Consider the following 14,328-nt stretch of genomic DNA (forward strand, 5'->3'; position numbering starts at 1 on the left):
CATCACCTGGCTGTTCGCATAATCGATTGACCTCCCGTTTTAGTCATTGACACAAAAGGAAGTGATCTGTCAGTCAATCAGAGGAAATGTAGGCAGATTATTGCTCTGGCTGATTACGCACAAGATACACAGCGTGGGGGAGATTTTATTTCTACATATATTTCTTCTTGGAAAGATGGGTTTCGCTGACGAGCCTGACATTGGTTTGCCCCTTCAGAAGGTCATGGTGAGGGACTACCTTAAACAGCCAGTGGCCATTTGGTAAATTTGTCCTTTCGTTCAGGAATGCAAGACTTGTGTTTCCAGAGCAGCTTTCACAATCCCCCAGGGCCTCATTTTACAGCCAAGGAAATTTAATTCATTTTTGGAAGTGCAGTCGCTGTTGTGTTGTAGGAAACGCGGCAGCCATTTTGTGCACAGCAAGCTCCCACAAACAGCTAACGACCAGGTCATCATTTAATGATGTTGGTTTGAGGGAGTAAATATTAGCCAGGACACTGGGGAGACCTCTTCTATGCTTTTTTAACATAACCTGTGGGGTCTTTCACACCTGTCTGGGATTACGAGTGGACCACAAGCCTAGCTTTATAGGAGAGTGTTATCTCTGTGCTATGATAGATGGTTAAGCCAATATGCTTCCATGTTATGTCTTATCTTTATTGTGTGTTATTCTTAATAGACCATCTCAAATTACTCTTATTAAAGTATTACCAGCAGGGACAGTCCCCAGTAACTGAGCGCTTTGTCCTAGCGATATATTATACTGCTCAAAAAGCTCTCTCTAACCACAGTCTCAGTTTGGAAGGACTCAACTGTAATTGCAGTGGTAGGCGTTATTTGCTCTTCCAAATCGGCCTTGGAATGAACATTTCACATTCCTACCACTGTGCTTTGACTGAAATCCAAATGCCACTGCACATTTGTCATCAGTTTATCAAAGGTCTCTGGTCATTTGGGGTTACCAGGCTTCCAGCATTATCCTGAACTCTACAGGAATTGAAGATTAATCCCCCGAAAACTACTGAGGGCCAAAAATACAGGAGGAGAAATCATAAGGGGCATTAAAGAAATGTATTTTAAAAATTCTTTCATGAGTTGTAGGAATCGCTGGCTAGGCCAGCAGTTATTGCCCTTGAGAAGGTGGTGGTGAGCTGCCTTCTTGAGCCGCTGCAGTCCATGTGGTGTAGGTACACCCACAGTGCTGTTAGGGAGGGAGTTCCAGGAGTTTGACCCAGTGACAGTGAAGGAACGGTGACATATTTCCAAGTCAGGATTGTGAGTGACTTGGAGAGGAGCTTTCAGGTAGTGGTGTTCCCATCTATCTGCAGCCTTTGTCCTTCTAGGTAGTAAAGGTCCCAAGTTTGGGAGGTGCTGTCAAAGGAGCCTTAGTGAGTTGCTGCATCTTGTAGATGGTACACACTGCCGCCACTGTTCACCGGTGGTGGGGGGAAGTGAATGTTTAGATTGGTAAATGGGGTAATGATCAAGTGGGCTGCTTTGCCCTGGATGGTGCTGAGCTACTTGAGTGTTGTGGGAGCTGCATTCATCCAGGCAAGTGGAGAGTATTCCTTCACATTCCTGACGTGTGCCTTTTAGATAGTGGACAGGCTTTGGGGAATCGGTGAGTTACTCGCCGCAGGATTCCCAGCCTCTGACCTGCTCTTGTACCCTCAGTATTTATTTGACTGATCCAGTTCAGTTTCTGGTTAATACTAACCCCCAGATTCAGTGATGGTAATGCCATTGAATGCCAAGGGGAGATGGTTAGATTCTCTTTTGTTGGAGATGGTCATTGCCTGGCACTTGTGTGATGTGAATGTTACTTGCCAGTTATCAGCCCAACCTGCACATTGTCCAGGTCTTGCTGCATTTGGACATGGACTGCTTCAGTATCTGAGGAATCGTGAATGGTGCTGAACATTGTTCGATGATGATTGCTCATCCCCACTTCTGACCTTATGATGGAAGGAAGGTCATTGATGAAGCAGCTGAAGATGGTTGGGTCTAGGACACTACCCTGAGGAACTCCTGCAGTGATGTCCTGGAGCTGAGATGACTGACCTCCAACAACCACAACCATCTTCCTTTGTGCTAGGTATGACTTCAACCAGTGGAGAGTTTTCCCCCTGATCCTCATTGACTCCAGTTTTGCCAGGGCTCCTTGATGCTACACTCGGTCAAATGCTGCCTTGATATCAAGGGCAGTCACTCTCACTTCACCTCGGGAGTTCAGCTCTTTTCCTCTTGATCTCCATTGATTCCGCTTTTGCTTGATGCCACACTTGGTCCAATGCTGCTTTGATGTCAGTGGCAATCATTCTCATCTCACTGTGTGTTTTATCAGTTTCTTTGAACAATTTTTTTTTTGTTAGAAAAATATGCTTTAAGCCAAAAGTTGGAAGCAGGAGATCCTGTCATGAAATCTCCAGGTTTTGGTCCAACCAGAGTTGCCAGCCTTTTATTTCATCCCGTAACGTGGGTGGGAACCATGGTAGCAGAGCTAAGTCAATGTAATATATTGTTCACTTTATGCTGTGAATCCCTTTGGTCAGCATTTTAATAAAGTACCTTCAGCCTCAATTTCTGGACTCCGGTTTTTCTCTCAAACACACGAATTGTGAGCAGGAGTAGGCCACTCGGCCCCTCAAGCCTGCCCACATTCTCCATTCTCGCCTACCCCCACCCCACCGATAAGCTTCCACCCCCTGGTTAACCAAGAATCCATCTAGCTCTGCCTTAAAAAAATAATCAAAGACTCTGCTTCCACCACCTTTTGAGGAAGGGAATTCCAAAGACTCTCAACCCTCTTGAGAGAGAGAGAGAGAGAGAGAGAGAATTTCTCCTCAACTCTGTCTTAAATGAAATTATTTTTAAATAGTAATCCCCATTTCTGGATTCTCCCACAAGGGGAAACGCACTCACCCTGTCAAGCCCCCTCAGGATCTTATGGAAACACAAATTGCCTTTTTCAAATTTCTGAAGAAAGGGCAGCCTTTAAGAATGCGTGGAAATAAGAGTTTTGTCTTGGAGACTTGGTGTTCAGTGGAAAGAAATAAAGCCTTGCATTTCTATAACACCTTTTATGAGTCTGGTGTCCCAAGTGCTGTACAGCCAGTGAAGTACTTTTTGGAAGCATAGTCACTGTTTTAACATAGAAAACACAGGAGCCAATTTACACACAGCAAGCTCCCACAAACAGCACTGTGATAATGATCGGTTTTTGTGATGTTGATTGAGGGATAAATGTTGGCCAGGACATTGGGGAGAACTGTACTGTTCTTCAAAATAGGGCCAAGGGATTTTTTTTTTTTTTATGTCCACCAGAGAGGTCAGACCAGTCCTCTACTTTAACATCTCATCTGAAAGACCCCACTGTTTTTAGGTGCTGGTTGAGTGATAAATATTGGCCAGAAAAAACTGGCATCCAACTGAGAAGGCTGGTGGGGGGCCTCTGATTTAATGCAGGGTAATAGATCTGCGATTTCCTGGTTTCATTTTACTTGTGGCCTTTAATGTTCATTAGAATGAGGTGATCTTTTCCTGTGTTTACACTGCATGTTTCAGTCTTCAATTGTCAACGTCCCATGATGCACAAGCTACCAGTCACACAGTCTCTGAGGAACAAGAGGTAGCAAACAAATCCAACCCCCCCCTCCCCAATAAATTCAGATTGGCAGAGAGAACCTCAGGAGACAACTGGAGAAAAATATTAAATTGGCCTCTTTTTCTCCCCCTTTTTTTAATTACTTGTGTGCAAGACGGTGGGAGTTCATTTTCAGCTTCTCAGCAAGTACTTTTTGCAGGAATTCAGGCATTCTGTGTGTTCTTGCAACATGGAAAGGAATAGGACTTTGAGGCACATCTCTCTTGCTCTCATTATTCTCTCTCTCTCTCTCTCTCATTCTCTCTCACTCTCATTCTCTCCCTCCCTCTCTCATTATTCGCTCTCTCTCTCTCGCTCTCATTATTCGCTCTCTCTCTCGCTCTCATTATTCGCTCTCTCTCTCGCTCTCATTATTCGCTCTCTCTCTCTCGCTCTCATTATTCGTGCTCTCTCTCGCTCTCATTAATCGCTCTCTCTCGCTCTCATTATTCGTGCTCTCTCTCGCTCGCTCTCATTATTCGCTCTCGCTCGCTCTCATTATTCGCTCTCGCTCGCGCTCATTATTCGCTCCCGCTCGCGCTCATTATTCGCTCCCGCTCGCGCTCATTATTCGCTCCCGCTCGCGCTCATTATTCGCTCTCGCTCGCGCTCATTATTCGCTCTCGCTCGCGCTCATTATTCGCTCTCGCTCGCGCTCATTATTCGCTCTCGCTCGCGCTCATTATTCGCTCTCGCTCGCGCTCATTATTCGCTCTCGCTCGCGCTCATTATTCGCTCTCGCTCGCGCTCATTATTCGCTCTCGCTCGCGCTCATTATTCGCTCTTTATTCTCCCTTTCGCTCATTATTCTCTCTCTTTCGCTCATTATTCTCTCTCTTTCGCTCATTATTCTCTCTCTTTCGCTCATTATTCTCTTGCTCATTATTCTCCCTCTCTTATTGTTCTCCCTCTTTCTATTATTCCCTCCCCCTCTCTCTCTCTCTCGCTTATTATTCTCTCATTATTCTCCCTCTCTCTATCTCTCTCATTATTCTCTTTCTCTCTCTCTCATTATTCTCTCTATTATTCCCTCCCCCTCTCTCTCATATTATTCTTTCTCTCTCTCTCTCTCTCTCTCTCATTCTCTCTCTCTCTCTCTCTCTCTCTCTCTCTCTCTCATTATTCCCCCCTTTCTCCCATTATTCTCCCTCTTCGACCCCCCCCCCCCCCACCCCCCACTCACACAGGAGTCATTGGCCTGTAAACAAGTGAAATACAAGGCCAGACTTTGACTGCCCTCTGAGAGGGTCATGTGACTCCCACAAAGGCAGGCAGATAAAGAAAAATCTGGAATGTTAGTCAGAAACTCTCCAACTATTGATTGAAATTAGAACATCGACCTTCAATGTTCTCAGTTACAACTCCTGTTAGAAAATTGCTCTCCTCATCTCTCAACGACACCTTCCCCCCCCACCACCACCCCCACCATCCAAACATCCAAACTTGTGATGAGAGAGCTACGATTTCTTTTTCACAAAGATAATTTGTGATGAACTGAGAGTGTGAAAGTACCATAAATTTCTACCGATTTCTACCGATAAAGGCTGGGTGCGGCGAATGCGGAGAGAGGTTGGGGAATTAGTTGGGATTTTAACAATTAAGTTACCAGGCAGCACTTTCCAAGCGGGAATGCCTTGAAAGAGCGGGAGAGACAAAGGCTAGTGAGAGAGAGAGAGAGAACAATGGAGATTGAATGAGAGGTGGGAAAGAGATTGGGGGGGTGGTGGTGTGGGTGGTGGAAAAGTCTCAAACACATTTCGACTTAAAAGGTGCAAGAGCAAATTTGTAAAGACCGGTCCCGGTGTCAATGATTGAAAGAATTCCAAAAGCCTGGAAGGAAATCTAGTGTCGTGGAGGGGGTGGGGGGGGGGTAAAAGAGAACTCCCAAGGACTAAATAACCAAGGTTCCAAAATGAAAAAGGCATCAAAGGTTGGGTTGAGAGACTAATTAGGTGAAGTGGGTAGGATGGGGTGGGTGGTGGGGTGCTTTTTTTTTCAAAAAAAAAACAAAAGATGCTACATACGCTTTAGAGAAAAGAGCATAATGGCAATTCCAAACTCTCTCTGCTTTATAACCTGCACCTAACGTTTCATTAAAGAAAAGCCTAGCTGCTTATTTAACATGACTTAGTTTGAGAGGCCTGAGCTTAGCTGAAGGAGTGGCCAGGAACCACTTCAACCCGTCTCTCTCTCTCTCTCTCTCTCTCTCTCCCTCTCTTTCTCAAATTCTTTTATTTCAGTGATGCATTAAGCAATCTCCCTGCAGAGTTATTCTCCTGTTCCTGGTGTGGCTAAAGCTTTCCCCTGGGGTTTGCTGCAATTTCCAGCTTCTCTGAATTCAGGTATTAGTAAAGACTGCTTGGGGACACACAACAATATAACTCTACATTTTCAGGCATTCTGAAAGAACCCCCTATGGGGTCTTGGGTTCAAATTTCTGAAATGTAGGCATTGTAAAAGCATCCTCAGGGGATTCTAGCAATAGAATTCTGCTGAATTCAAAGCATTTCCTAAGCCCTGGCAGGAGCTTTTTACTCCCAATGGAGGCTTTTTGCAAAACATGTGTTGCTGGCATGTTGACAGATTGATCAGTGAAGTGTTAGGTGCATACACAAGGCTGGCCATTTAGGGGAGGGGGGACCCACACACATCCTTTTACCCTTCATCTCCTCTCTCTCTCTCTCTCTCTTGCTGACTCTCTCTCTACCTGATTAACTCCCATGTTTAATACATCACACAAAGACAGGATGAAGCAGAGCTAAACTTCTTGAAAAGGCGGGGGGTGGGGGTGGGGGGTGGGGGTGGGGGAGTGGGGGGAAGGGGGTGGGGGTGGGGGAGAAAAAAAACACTTGAGACACACGACATGCTAAAAGGTCAAGAGAACCATTAGTCGCTCCGGAGTCCAGGCTGAAGACATTGAAATTGTCCACATGTCTCAGGAGCTGCCGTTTCTTATACTTAAGGCCCAAGCTCTGAGGGCAGAGCGAGCAAAGGAATTTTTCAATGACAGCTGTCTGTTGGGGCGGTAATCTGATCAAAGGCTGATATTAAATTCAACTTCTGCTCATATCAGGGTATTAGTAATGTACGACTTAATAACCCCAGCGGCTCCGAAAGTGCTACCTTGGCAACAGGATGGAAATTGGGATAATAATATATTCATGGCAGTAGCGACCTGGGGCTGCCGAGTACGCTCTCAGGGGAGAGCACTTCACCCTGAGCTAGACTTGTCTGGGCAACAATCGCTTTACAATAGACAGGAAGAGAATACTGAAGAGCTGCAGCGCTGATGAACACATCGATGTGGGAAGAGTGAAGGGGAGAGGGGAAGAAGAGAAAAAAATACATTTCGACAGACGAGGCTGAGTGCTGAGTTCTTTGAAAAATTTATGGACCACAAAAGCACTCACACAAGAGCCAACTAGAGGCAAAATGGACACTTAATTATTACAGGAGGCAGCCATCTCCAGGAGCACGGCAAGAATGGATAGTGCTAACCCAGGTGGAGCTTTATGTTAGAATTCACTGAACTTGTGTCACTGTGACCTGCCTCCAAGTGAAAAGGGACCATTTACAGCGGCATTGATTCAGAATAAAATTCATAAAGCATTCGGCCAAAACAGGACAGGGACAGAGTTTACAAGGCTACGTGAGATGGGGGGGGGGGGGGTGTATGGAACTAATGGGATGGCTGTTCCAAAGAGCCAGCACAGGCATGATGGGCCAAATGGCCTCCTCCTGTGTTTTATTATTCGATGATTAACAACTTCCTCTCTGTTCACCCTGTATCGATGATAGTGTGAACAGCTAAGATTCAGCCGCGTTCATCCCCACATTAGAGAATATGGGAGGAAACTAAGTTAGCGCTCATCCCAGTGCAGCTGCTGTACGGACTCTGCCACCATGGAATGGGGGAGCTGGGGGGAAGGGGTGGCTGGGTGGGTGGGTGGGTAAGTAGGGGTTTGCATGGGAGGTTACAGCAGCCAGCCAGATCATTTTAACCAGGATTCTTAGCAGCAAGGAGCTGTCGCTGAAACCCAAGGCACGACGGGTTCATTACAGATAGAACCAGTTCCGAGGGGGGGATAGGAGGAGGGAACAAAACACACACGCACAGGAATTTCGCTCATAAGAATTGAGGAGAAATTTCCTCGCCCAGCGAGTGGTGAGAACGTGGAACTTGCTGCCACTCTCCCCTCCCCATCTCAGTAACTTCCTCCAGCCCTACAATTCTCCCAAATACCTGCACTCCTCTACCGCTGGCTTCTTTTGAATCTCTCCGCCATTGGCAGCCATGCCTTCAGCTGCCTGGGCCCCAAACTCTGGAATTACCTCCCTAAATCGCTCTCCTCTTAAGGCGCTCCTTAAAACCTACCTCTTTGACCAAGCTTTTAGGTCACCAGTCCCTAGTGTCGTCTCCTGTGGCTTAGCGTTGAATTTTGTTTGATAATCGCTCCAGTGAAGTGCCTTGGGATGTTTTGTTACGTTAAAGATTCTGCGAAAATGCTAGTTATTGTTGTAGTGGCAAACAGCACAGATGCATTTAAAGAGAAACCGGATAGACACATTAAGGAGAAAGGAATAGAAGGATATGTTGTTAGCTTTGGAGCTATCTTCCTACACCTCTCCGACCCACATGCAATCACAGAATTGTTTTGGTGCAGGAGGAGGCCATTAGACTCATCATGTCTGTACCTGGCATTATGACTTAGTGCCATTCTCCTGCCTTTTCCCTGTATCCTTGCACATTGTTTCTGTTCAAATAATCATCTAATGTCCTCTTGAATGCCTCAGTTGAACCTGCTTCCAGCACTCTTCCAGACTCAAAAAAAAACTAGCAGATTTGTCAAACATGATTTCCCTTTCACAAAACCATGTTGACTCTGTTTGATTGTGTTAAGCTTTTCTATAAGGCCAGCTATTTCTTCCTTAATAATGGACTCTAGCTTTTTCCCAATGACAGATGTTAGGCTGACTGGCCTACAGTTTCCTGCTTTTTGTCTCCTTCCCTTCTTGAACAGGGGCGTCACATTAGTGGTTTTCCAATCTGCTGGGACCCTCCCGGAATCCAGTGAGTTCTGGAATATTTCGACCAATGTCTCCACTATCTCTGCAGCCACTTCCTTTAAAACCCTTGGATATAGGCCATCAGGTCCTGGTGATTTATCTGCCTTTAGTCCCATCAGTTTCTCAAATACTTTGTCCCTCGTGATAGAGATTATTACAAGATCTTTCCTCCCATTAGCTCCTTGCTTATCTGATATCTTTGGGATGTTTACAGTGTCCTCTACTATGAAGACCGATGCAAAATATTGGTTTAAATTATCTGCCATTTCCCTGTTCCCCGTTATCAATTCTCCAGTTGCATCCTCCAAGGGTCCCACGCTCGCTTTAGCCACTCTTTTTAGATACTCGTAGAAGCTCTTGCTGTTTGTTTTTATATTTCTTGCCAATTTACTTTCATAATCAGTTTTCTCCCTCTTTAATAGCTTTTTAGTCATCCACTGCTGGTTCCTAAAACAAAAATCCCAATCCTCTGGCCTACCACTAGTTTTCGCTGCTTTGTATGTCTTAGTTTTTGATTGGATACTCTCTTTGACCACCTTTGTTAATTATGGGTTGTTCATCCTTCTCATCGAGTTCTCCTTTTTGACCAGGATAAATTTTTGCTGAGTGTTATGAAATATCTGTTTAAATGTCTGCCTCTGCTCATCTACTGATTTTCCCCTTAGTCTGTTTTCCCAGCCCATTTTAGACAACTCTTTCTCCATACCTCTGTAATTGCCCTTATTTAAGTTGAAGACTCTGGTTTGAGACCCAGGTTGCTCAACCTCAAACTGAATTTGAGATTTTATCATGTTGTGATCTCTACCCCCCTAGAGGATCTTTAACTATGATATCTCTTATTAATCCCATCTCATTACAGATTACTAGATCTAAAACAGCCTGTTCCTGGGTAGGTTCTGCAAAGTATTGCTCTAAGAAACAATCCCTGATGCACTCTACAAATTCGTCTTCCATGTTACCCCTGCCAATCTGATTTGCCCAGTTAGTATGCAGATTAAAATCACCCATGACAATTGTAGCACCCTTCTTACAGGCCTCCATTATTTCCTGACTTATACTTTGTCCTACAGTGAGGCAACTCTTCGGGGGCCTGTAGACGACTCCCACCCATGACTTCTTCCCCTTGCTATTCCTTATTTCTACTCAAACTGATTCCATATCACGATCCATTGCACCTATATCACTACTCACCACTGCACTGATACCTCCCTTTATTAACAAAGCTACCCCACCTTTTCCTTTTTGCCTATTTTTCCAGAATGTTGAATACCCCTGAATATTGAGTTCCCAGTCTTGGTCACCTTGCCACCATGTCTCTGTAATAGCTATCAAGTCATATTCATTTATTTCTATTTGTGCCGTCAATTCATCTATCTTGTTACAAATGCTGCGTGCATTCAGATAAAGAGTCTTAAGCTTTGGCTTTTTACCATTATTACTCATTCTGGTTCTGATTTCTGCTGCACCCTTTTCTTTATATTTTCTGCCCCTTGCTGTCACACTTTAATTATTGTTCATCTCTTCACTACCCAGCACCCCTGCTCTCTCGTTTCTTGCTGATTTTTTTAAACTCCCCTTCAGTTGAACCCTCCCTCCCACTAATTAGTTTAAAGTCCTATCTACAACCCTAGTTATACGATTGCCAGGACACTGGTCCCAGCATGGTTCAAATGAAGCCTGCCCCAGTGGAGCAGCTCTCTCCTTCCCCAGCGCTGGCGCCAGTGCCTCATGAATCAGAACCCATTTCTCCCACACCAATCTTTGAACCACGCATTTACCCCTCTCATCTTATTTATCCTACGCCAATTTGCACGTGGCTTTTATTGCACAGGGGGTGGAATATATAAGTAGGAACGTCTTGCTGCAACTGTAGGTGACACGCTTCGGCTTTGACAGGTAGAAACAGGTTGAAGGCGCTCTCTGCCGCTGGCTTTTATCTCCCACCACCGCTGCCTTTCTCACGCAGGCCTGCTCTCCACGTGCTCTTGTTGCCTCGCGTTTCTGTTCGTGCTTAAAAGTACAGAATTGTACTGCATCGTAGGGGGCCATTTGGCCTGTCCTTTCTCTGCTGGCTCTTTGAAAGGCTTCTGTCAATATTACGGAGAGTGTGAGAATCCTGGACGCACAAGTTGGGTTCACCTCAGTAAGGGCAACAAGACTAACCTTCAGCAGTGCTCTTAAGTTCCAAAGGCCCCATTCAGACTAGGAAGAGAGGTTTGTAAGCTGGGGGGCTATTCCTTTGAATGTAGAAAGTCAAGGGATGATTTGATGGATTTTTAAAGGGTTTCGATAGGATAGGTAGGCCTTTTTCCACAGGTTGGGGGGTTGTGGGTGGGGGGGGGGTGCGATGGAGTACAGGACAAAGAGACTTGATCTTAAAATCAGAGGCTGGCTATTGAGGAGAGAAGCTAGTAAACAGTTCACCAAGCAAAGGGTAGAAATGTAGAGGTGTCTCCCACAAAAAGCAGCGCGGCTGGATGTCAATTAATAATTTTAAACCTGCAGTTGGTAGAGCTTTTGCTAGACAAGGGTATCAATGGGTATGGACCCTAGACAGGTGAATGAAATTGGGATACAGGTCAACTGTGATCCCGTTGAGTGATGGAACAGGCTCAAGGGGCTGAAGGGCCTCCTCCTCAAGGTTTCCCCAGCAGTCTCAAACATGAGGATTTTGCGGTCCCCAGTGGAAAAAAACTACTACTTGTCACAAGCAGGGCGAGCAATTACTTAGGAAAGCAAATGGGATGTTGGCTTTTATTGCAAGGGGGGTGGAATATAAAAGTCTTGCTGCAACTGTACAGGACATTGGTGAGACCACACCTAGAGTGCTGTGTACAGTTTTGGTCTCCTTATTTAAGGTAGGATATACTTATATTGGAGGCAGTTCAGAGAAGGTTCACTCAACTGATTCCTGGGATGATAGGATTGTCTTATGAGGAAAGGTTGAGCATTTATTGCCCATCCCTAATTGCCCTTGAGAAGGTGGTGGTGAGCTGCCTTCTTGAACCGCTGCAATCCATGTTGTGTAGGTACACCCACAGTGCTGTTAGGGAGGGAGTTCCAGGATTTTGACCCACTCTTGTGACCGATGCAGTTGGTAAAGAGGAGTTATTTAAAAATCCCAGAGGGAAACTTAAACAACTGTCATAACCTATAATTTTAAGTGGTATGTTTGAGATGCAGCTCTAAATTCGGGAATCAGACCACCAGTTCTCGAGAGGTTTTATATTAATTAAATGAAACATTTTATTAACTTACACAAGTTAAGTATATGCACATGGCTACAAATGACGAATACCTTAACTTTTAAATTCCCCAAATAATCTCCATGAAGGCAACAGCAACCCATAGATTTAACCAGACAACAGGCAAAGCATTTTCACCTTACAAATTCAAAATGAGGTTCTTTTCACTTTGGTCCCTTGCAGACACTGATAGGCTTACAAGCTTTGATGTTACATTGCCTGTACCCTCCACGCACACAGCTGCCATCAGTTATATCCAGCACATCCCAATAAATGTAAGTTCTCATTGTATCACCAGCTTCTTTGAGCTCCATCTCTTCTAACAATAAAACCCCTTTCATAGTACCAATTTTATTAGTAATATAAACATATTGCTTGGTCTCTGCTAGCTAGGTGCCAGATTTCATCCCACTTCTTGAATGCTCTTCCAAAAAAGAAAATGCACTCTACCTCTCTTACATCTCAAAAATAGTACACATCAAAGCACCCAGTCTAGCTGGCTTTAATCAATTAAGGTACACCCACAGACTCTGTTTTAAAAGAAAAATATTTTCCAATAATATTATACATAATAGCTTCATGACACCCAGTGACAGTGAAGGAGCAGTGATATATTTCAAAGTCAGGATTGTGAGTGATTGGAGGGGAACCTCCAGTTGGTGGTGTTCCCATGTACCTGCTGCCCTTGCCCTTCTAGATGGTAGAGGTCCTGGGTTTGGAAGGTGCTGTCTAACAAGCCCTGGTGAGTTTCTGCAGTGCATCTTGTAGATGGTACACACTGCTATGGCAAATAACACTAGATCACGTTTAGATTTTTTCTTGATTATTTATCTCCCCTAAATCTGTATTCCCAGTTGTTTGCACCTGGTAATCAAGAAAACCAATTGAAAAAAAATGTTGTTCTAAAAAGACAAGTTCCGTGTGAAATGACACTGTCACTGTTCATTGGTAGTGGAGGGAGTGAACATTTGTGTAAGTGGCAATCAAGCAGGTTGCTATTTCCTAGCTGGTGTCAATCTTCTTGAGTGTTATGGGAGATTCACTCATCCAGGCAAGCGAAGAGTATTCCATCACACTCCTGACTTGAGGAGATAGTTTCTTGGTCATCATTAGACTTTTAATTCCAGATTTTTATTGGATTCAGATTTCACCATCTGCCATGGTGGGTTTTGAACCCAGGTTTCCAGAGCATTACCATGGGGCCTCTGGAATATTATTCCAGTGATAATACCACCATGCCACTGCCTCCCCAGTGCAGGATTCCTGACTTGCTCTTGTAGCCACAGTATTTATATGGCCAGTCCAGTTCAGTTTCTGGTCAATGGTAACCCCCAGGATGTTGATAGTGGGGATTCAGTGATGGTAATGCTTTTGAATGTCAAGGGCCGATGGTTGGATTCTCTCTTGTTGGAGATGGTCATTGTCTGGCACTTGTGTGGCGCGAATATTACTTGCTACTTGTGAGCCCAAGACTGGATATTGTCCAGGTCTTGCTGCATTTGGACATGAACTGCTTCAGTATCTGAGGAGTCATGAATGGCGCTGAATAGGTTGGGTCTATCCTCATTGGTATTTAGAAGAATGAGAAGTGATCTTATTGAAAAATATAAGTTTCTGAGGGGGCTTGACAGGGTGGATGCTGAGATGATGTTTCCACTTGTTGGGGAATGTAGAACTGGGGAGCACGGTTTCAAAATAAGGGTTCTCCCACTTAAGATGGAGATGAGTCGCTAGACTTTGGAATTCTCTTCCCCTGAGAGCAATGGAGGCTGGGTCATTGAATATATTCAAGGCTGAGTTAGACAGATTTTTGAGTGGCAAGGGAGTTGAGGGTTAGTGGAAAGTAGAGTTATCAAAGGTTATGGGGGGTGCAGGCAGGAAATTGGGGTTACGGCCACAATCAGATTAGCCATGATTTTATTGAATAGCCCCCGGAGGGGCTGAATGGCCTACTCCTCTTATTTATTATCTTCTGATTAGTATCCTCTTGCTGGCAAATAACACTAGACCATGTTTAGACTTTTTCTTGGTTATTTCCATAACCTTTTTCTCCCCTGGATCTGTATTCCCAATTGTTTGTACCTGGTAACCAAGAAAAGCAATTTTTTAAAAAATTGTCATTGTAATAAGACAAGTTCCTTGTGAAATGATGCTCACTGCCATAATGAACCATCGCTCCTCCCTGCCCCACCTCCTGAGCAACTTGTGATTAGAATGATGGACCATACAAGTTGTGTATTACCTTTAGAGAGGGTAGAAAGAAGGCTTGGTGGACTGATTCCTGAGATAAGAGGGTTGTCCTCCGAAGAAAGATCGGGTAGAATGGGCTTACACTCTCTGGAGCTTAGAATAATGAGACTGATTGCATCGAAA

At 44.6% G+C, this 14,328-nt stretch overlaps 1 protein-coding gene across 5 annotated transcripts in view; it reads left to right on the plus strand.

The window, feature by feature from the left end:
• LOC121279188 (zinc finger protein 521) overlaps positions 1-14,328 on the plus strand; it is a 547,824-nt gene that overhangs the window by 70,199 nt on the left and 463,297 nt on the right. The gene's annotated exons all lie outside the window — the stretch shown is intronic.

This window comes from Carcharodon carcharias, chromosome 6 (assembly GCF_017639515.1).
Source record: "Carcharodon carcharias isolate sCarCar2 chromosome 6, sCarCar2.pri, whole genome shotgun sequence".
In the NCBI taxonomy this organism is placed as follows: domain Eukaryota; kingdom Metazoa; phylum Chordata; class Chondrichthyes; order Lamniformes; family Lamnidae; genus Carcharodon; species Carcharodon carcharias.